The sequence below is a fragment of the Aegilops tauschii genome, chromosome 2, assembly GCF_002575655.3.
Source record: "Aegilops tauschii subsp. strangulata cultivar AL8/78 chromosome 2, Aet v6.0, whole genome shotgun sequence".
Lineage (NCBI taxonomy): Eukaryota > Viridiplantae > Streptophyta > Magnoliopsida > Poales > Poaceae > Aegilops > Aegilops tauschii.
The window spans coordinates 408076172-408083991 of record NC_053036.3 but is presented as its reverse complement, the minus strand read 5'-3'; positions in this window follow the sequence as shown (position 1 = coordinate 408083991).

The window sequence follows — 7820 nt, the reverse complement described above, 5'->3', positions numbered from 1 at the left end:
TATTTTCCTTAAATTGTTCATGTATGCTTGTGGATCTCTTGTATGCTACTCTAGTGGATGTGTTATTTGGGTTTGTTAGAGTGATTTCCTCCTTGTGATTTTGTATGTTCTTGCTCTTTTCCCTCCTCTAAGTGTGAAAAGATCCCCTCTAGGGTTTCACTCTACAACATCTTGGTATCATGAACAAGGTTGATTCACATCTTGGAGTCCCATCCCTCATTTCACTACAAAAAAAAGACACATCCGTGACATTTTGGGCCGAACGAAATTTTTTTCTGTCATACATATGACACTTCTATGACGATAATTGTGACAAAACCCGGTATCATCATAGATGTGGTGGGCTCCTACTTCCATGACAAAAAATCATGACAGAAAATGGCCTTTTCGTCCTGGGCGGGCCGGAGACGCAGCTGCATGACATTCTTTGGGCCGTCCATGACGGAAAAAACAGTGGTAGAAGCGAGGGGGAGGAAAATTTCGGGGAGTTCCCGGTTACGGTGGGAGGTCGGGGGCCGAGCGATGCGCGTTCCTCTCGTACACATACGCGCGTGTGTGCGAGGCGTTGGCTCTAACTGAACCCGAGCGAGGCGTTGGGCTCTAACTGAACCCGAGCGATTGCACTGCAGGCTACGCGTTACTGAACCCAAACGATCGATCGATGGCTGTTAACTGAACCCGATCGAGCGATTCCTTCGCTACTGCTGCTAACTGAAGCCGATTGATTGGATGAACAGTGAGCGTTGCGCGCGGGGGGGGGGGGGCGGATGAACAGTGAGCGGTGGCGTTGCCTCTGGATGAATATGACCCCGTGGTGTGGAGGGCTGGATGAACAGTAGACGATGGAGGGGTGCCCGTGGAGGGGTGGTTGAACAGGACCCCTTGGTGTGGAGGGCTGGATGAACAGTAGACGGTGGAGGGGTGCCCGTGGAGGGGTGGTTGAACAGTAGCCGGTGGAGTAGCGCGTGGTGGAGGCTGGATGAACAGGAGCCCGTGGAGGCTGGAGGAGGTCGACGGTAGCCCGTGGAGGCTGGAGGAGGTCGACGGTGGAGATGAACAGTATCCCGTGGAGTCCCGTTTTGCGGTACGCCACACCCCTCCCGATCAACAGGACCCCCGTTTCGACCGTAGGAGGTCCGTTTCGTCCGTTTTGCGGTACGCCACACCCCTCCCGATCAACAGGACCCCCGTTTCGACCGTAGGAGGTCCGCTTCCTCCGTTTTGCGGTACGCCACACCCCTCCCGATCAACAGGACCCCCGTTTCAACCGTAGGAGGTCCGTTTCCTTCGTTTTGCGGTACACCACACCCCTCCCGATCAACAGGACCCCGTTCCGAACGTAGGAGGTCCGTTTCCTCTGTTTTGCGGTACGCCAGGCCTCGTTTCCATCGCCTGTTCCGTCCAAGCCCTCCCGATGAACACGACCACGCATTCCGTTCCGACCCAGCCGGTTGGCTCCCACGCGTTCCGTTGCCTCCCGATGAACACGACGCATTCCGTTGCCTCCCCATGAACACGACGCATTCCGTTGCCTCCCCATGAACACGACCTCTCCGTTCCGACCCAGCCATGTACACGAGCCCTGGCCGTATGTACGCGCGAGTAGGCGTTCGAGACCCCGCCCGTATGTACACATACGTGGCCGTATTTTCTTTCTTGCACCCTGGCCGCTGTACGTACGTGTACATGCTACGTGCGCGCCTCTACTACGACACGTACGCGCCTCTACTACGACACGTGCGCGCCTCTACATCCACCAGTATATATGTACGTACACGTTCGCGACCAGAATGACAACGCTACGTACGCTTCGACCAGGTGGGTCCCGACTGTCAGGCACTTCCTTGCGTGCGAAGATGTAGCTGGTGGGTCCCACCAGTCAGGGGGAAATGTTTTTTTCGCGAAATACGATGGCCCGTCCGGTGGGTCCCCGCTGTCAGGTGGAGGAATCATTATTTTGCGCGTAATAAGGAGGCACTTCCTTGCTGCGGCCATGGACCCAGCTGTCAGCCTCTCCACATATAGTCCATGTCCGATGGAAGTCGTTCCTTGACCACGTTGACCACACCGCGCCGAGAGCACCACGGTGGTGGACGACGGCGAGGACTACGAAGGGGACGACTCGGAGCCGGGGAAGACGCGGCAGTGGATGCCCACACGAAGAGGAGTACGAGGGTTCACTGGTTCGGCTGCGGTGTGAGGCTGCTGTCGCCGCAGAATAACAGGGGGTGTGGGTGAGTGGAGGGATGGCCTGGCCAGCAGTGGGAGTACTAGGGGACGGTGAGGCCTCCGCGGCATCACAGCCGGCCACGGGAGGCAGGAGCACGTGGCACGACCGGCGCTGGTTTGGGCGGCTGGAGCAAGAAGACCAGAGGTTGAAGAAGCACTACGGCCGTTGGATGAACATCGTACGGTAACAGGAGCTAGAATCGTTCATATTGACTAAGTTGACAAAGCCCTCCGTCCCCGTCAACTTGGTAGGCCCACAAGTCAGCCTCCCACTATGCTGGGTTCCAGCTGGCAGGGGGAGTATTCATTTTTTTGTGCGTAATAAGGAGGCACTTCCTTGCGTGCGAAGATAGCTGGTGGGTCCGACATGTCAGCGGGGGGCACGTTATTTTCGCGGAAAATAGAGGCCCTTCCGGTGGGTCCCAGATGTCAGGTGGAGGAATCATTATTTTGCGCGTAATAAGGAGGCATTTCCTTGTGTGCGACCATGGACCCAGCTGTCAGCCTCTCCACGCACAGTCTACTTCCGATGGTGTCATTCGTTGACCACGTTGACCACGCCGCGCCGAGCGCATCCAAGGTGGTGGACGACGGCGAGGCCCCGGACAGCAACGAGCCGGAGATGGGAAGACGCGGGAGTAGAGTCACAGACGGAGAGGTGTACGAGGGTTAACTGGTTCTAGTGCGGTGTGGTTCGGCAGTCGGTGGAGAAGAACAGGAGGTGTGGAGGGGTGGAGGGATGGCCTGGCCAACGGTGGAGTAGCGCTTCATAGCGAAGCGTGCTAAGCAGAGCTGCTAGCAGCAGGAGGCGGGAGGTGGTCCCAGCGGCGCTGGAGGAAGAAGACGAGAGATTGAAGATGGATGCCGGTCGTTGGATGTAAATCCAACGGCTAACATGTCAGGATCATTTGTTGACTAAATTGACAACGACTTGCGTTGGCTTCGACCTATTGGCCCACATTTCAGCCTCCAAAAATGTGGCACATATTCAACCCATTTTTTCAGAATTTACAGTCTTTTTTTGCGCGGTAGAATTTACAGTCAATTTGATCTTTTTTTTGAATTACAGCCATTAGCTGGGCTGGGTGAACAAATAATGTAGCGTCCATGCGGCCCATTTATTTTATTTCCTAAAAAATTACAGGCCATTTGCACTTTCTCGAAATACACGATTTTGCTGGGCTGATTCTAATTATAATGTTGGGTTGGGCCAGCAATGTTATCAAAAAATAAAAAGGGGCTGAGCATTTTGTTATAAATATATTTAAATAATAAGTGATATTATTACATTCGTCCTTAAATCTTACCAAGCTTTTGTACACAATCACTAGGATTTTCGTGCCAAAACAATCCAGGATTTTATTTGTTAAGAAATTATTTTTATAAGTTAATAAGATGTGGGATATTGTGTTCTTACATATGTAAGTATCTGTTAAATATATGATGACAATAAAAATAATATATAATAACATATAAAATAATTTAAATATATATAATATAGTTAGAAGGGAAACATAAGTTGGACCTGGCATTCCTATTCTTATATAGAAAAATAGAACAGACCTATGTGTTTTCTTCAAAAAAAACATAAATTGGGCTGCCAAAAATTAAACCTCGGATGGGAGGTCCATAGGCCGGTCGATACATGACGGCCCTAAGAAAATACAAATAGGCCTATGGACCGGTCGATACATGACGGCCCTAAGAAAATACAAATAGGCCTATGGACCTCCCATCCGAGGTCGTGGGCTGCGCATGTTAAAAATGAAAGCCTAGACGGGGCAGCCCAAAACCACGTCCAACACTTGCCAAAACTTTGTCCCTCGTTTTCTCTGTGTTTCGCACACTCGACATTGTGTGGGCATTTTGACTGTGCATCATATGAAGATGTGCTATGCATGAATGTTGATCAGCATGATGTTAACTGGCTGGTAGTTCCATTTTCGACCATGAATAAAACTTCCAACATGATGTTAACCCTGTTTGAAAAGGCTGTGTTAATATAAATGCTCTGCCTCTGAAAGTTGTAGTTTCTTATCTGAAACTGAACTTGTAGTTTCTTATCTGAAACTGAAACTTGCAGTTTCTTCTCTGAGAATCACATTGTCTGCACTTTTATACTCCTATGAAACTACATGTTTTTAAGTGCTAAAAATAGATCTCTAGAATTCATAAAATACTTCATATGCTCAATACTGCAAATCTGAAATTCAAAAGACATTCATATCTGAAAGTACTCTCAAAATACACAACACAAAACACAATTCACAACCTGCAAATACTGACAACCCTAAGCTCCTCCTGACAATTCACAACCTGCCCGACTATTGGGCTGGGGGGCAGCCCCCTCCTATTCCTCGGCGGTAGACAGCCGCCCCGTGAGACGATGTGAACGGCGAGGGAGACGATGGCGGGGAAGCGTCGTCGGGCCAACTGCTTTTCTCCTCTTGCAGTTGGGTTTGGTCGACGAAGACTCCACCGGCTCGCTCTGGCAGGACACCCTCACAAACGGCACCCTGTAGATGCTCGATCCTTCAATCTCAGGTGGATGCTCCATCTGGGATCGATACTCCCACCACCGCTCCCTCACGATCGGATTCGGTGAATCTGTTTGCTCCATGGCCCAGAGGAGCAGCTCTATGTACTCCGGCGCGACTCCCTCCGGGAGTATCGCCGCCTTTTCGCTCTGTTGCAAATATTTGGCCATGGATGTCGCCGTCGCCACTAGTTGGTCCTTGTTGTCAAACCAAGACTGTATCTCCAACATCCTAGCTAGCTTCACAGGGTCGCCGTCTGCGATCCTCACGTATCGGTTGTACTCCTCCATCGATCTACTTCTCCACAGCACCTTCACTCGCCGGCGGTGGTTTTTGAATGGAAGAGGAGAGGAGCATCGCTGGTTTTGGATTAGAACGGGAGAGGAGCGACGCTGGTTTTGGACTGGAACAGGAGAGGAGGGGCGGTGGTTTTGAAATGGAAGAGGAGAGGAGCGGCGCTGCATTTAGATTGGAACCGGAGAGGAGCAGCGGTGGTTTAGGAGGAGAAGAGCGGAAGAGCGACGCTGGTCTTGGAAGTATTTTTTGTTGTTTTGCGTATTTTGGGTCAAAGTTTGACCATGTACTGTATTTGACAAGCAAAATGTGAATGCATGTCACCAAAAATTGTATCGTTTGGTTCGTATCTGAATGTACTTTCAAATTATATTATTTTTGCAACGTATAACATATATTTTATGTGCGAAAATCATGGTCAATTATGACCCAGAATAAAAGGGAGACTAGTTAATGTGGGGTCGCTTTCTTAATTGAAGGGTAAATTGATTTTGATTTTGATCCAGTCACAGCGCGCCGGCCCTCTCGTCCAATCCTAAATCACTGCAGCACGCTCCTCTCCCTCTTCTCCATTGCAAACCCACCTCCTCTCCTCTCCATCATCTCCATTCCAAAACCACCGTCTCGCCTCTCCCTCTTCTGATCTTCTCCATTGCAAAACCACCTCCTCTCCTCTCCATCATCTCCATTCCAAAACCACCGTCTCGCCTCTCCCTCTTCTGATCTTCTCCATTGCAAAACCACCTCCTCTCCTCTCCATCATCTCCATTCCAAAACCACCATCTCGCCTCTCCCTCTTCTCTATTGCAAGACCACCATCTCTCCTCCCATCTTCCAAAGCTAGCACCGAACCACTCAGAAGGACATCTATGGAGAGGATGCAACAGCGAATCAGGCAGATCGCCGGCGGCGACCAGGCAAAGTTAGCCAGGTTGAAGGAGATCCTTAGTTTGTTTGACAATGAGTGGGAGATTTCGAGGACAGTGCGGGCCATGTGGCAATGTATGCGAAAGAGCGAGACAACGGCGATGAGGGCAGCGATGTACATGTACTCCTCGGCGGCAGTCACGCCGCAGTCCTCCGAGTTCATTGAGTATCTCCTCTGGGCGATGGAGCAGACAGATTCGCCCGAGGCGACAGTCAGGCGGAGGTGGTGGGCGTACAGGTCGAAGGTCGAGCACCCAGAGGATAACGAATCGATCGAGTATGGTGTGCCATTCGTGAGGGTGCAGAGCCAGCCGGAGCCACAGGAGTATTCGTTCTCCCACCGCAAGAGGAGGCCGGATGGCGCGACGTTGCTTCCCCGCCATTCTCCACGGTTCCCTCGACGCTCGCCTCGTTTCAACGGCGGCGGTAGGGTTTAAGGTAAGCTTCGCACTAACCTAATCTTCCACCTGCTCATGCTTACAATCAGTGTGACAGCTAATGAAAATCATGCTTACAATCAGTCTCCGAGTACTACGCCAATCACCCTAAAATAGCTCTGGACCTTTGGGTCAAAGTTGTGACACAGTGTACAAATAAAGAAAAATAGATTGGTGCTTCTTTCAGAAAAGAGTACTCCCTAGAAAACTGCCAATATAAGCTACTAGTATTTAGTTAGATGATTTGCTGCCGAGAAAGATCCGTCCACAGAGAGCGCCACACATCCCACTGGTGGTGGTGGATGCCAATGCGTGCATGCAGCATGGTTGGTGTCGGTAATTTTTACTTGGCACACCTCGCACTCTGCATATATGTCGGTTCCATACGTACATTTGTGCAGTTCCACCAAAATGCAGCTGAATAACCCTGTTTGCACAGATAATGAAAAAGCGCGATTACATTATAGTGGCACTAGTTGATGAAACACACAAAATAAATAGAAGAAAATATTGCGATAGTATCATAGTATACCATGCTGCGAGGGCGAGATGGGCCCTGCGATGCCTCATATGGTACGCCTCATACTGGACATCGTCCCAAGTCTCCCAGATACACCTTCTGCCAGTGATGAACATCAGTGTACAGCGGTAGTACAAGGAGGCGCCTTGAGACATTCAAATCTCTATTTTTGTACATATCAACTAAAATTAAGCACCCCAGTTTGCAGAAACGCTTAAACATTAACAATGGGACTAGTTGATGAAACATACATTAACAAAGAGAAGCACTTTCTTTATCTACATTGGAAATGAAATGATAGAGATGTCACTCGCTCTATTTTAACTGTATTATTACTTCATTTTATCAGTGACACTAGGGTCGAGCAGGTGGCAAATGAGGTGTACCGTGCATCGCAAGGATGGAGGTCGGGGGTGCTTAGACGGGGATGCTGAAGCTGGCTCGTTTAGTCACCAACATGGATGATTCAATTCATGGGACCTTTTGGTGCAGTTCACCTAAAATGAAGCAATGTCCCGTGAGCTAGCAGCTTCTTCTTATTGAATTTTTTTTAAGAAAAGGGCTCCAGCCCCGGTTCCATTTCCATCAGAAAACGAAACCCACAGAGCTTCTTCTTCATTAGTTGCAATAAGATTGAGCAACATCAAGGTTGGTTGTGAAGCTCCTGGAATGCTCAACTATAATTTGGATATCATTTGTGCAGTTCAACTAAGATCGAGCGTGAAATGTATATCTCTGTTTGCACAAAAAAGGTGGAAAGGAGGGTGACTAACAAGTGATGAAACATGCATCAAATGAAAAGAAGCATGTTCCTTATCTGAATGGCAATCCTACAAGGACAGTAGCAATTTCTAAAGCACTGGCATTGCTAGATAT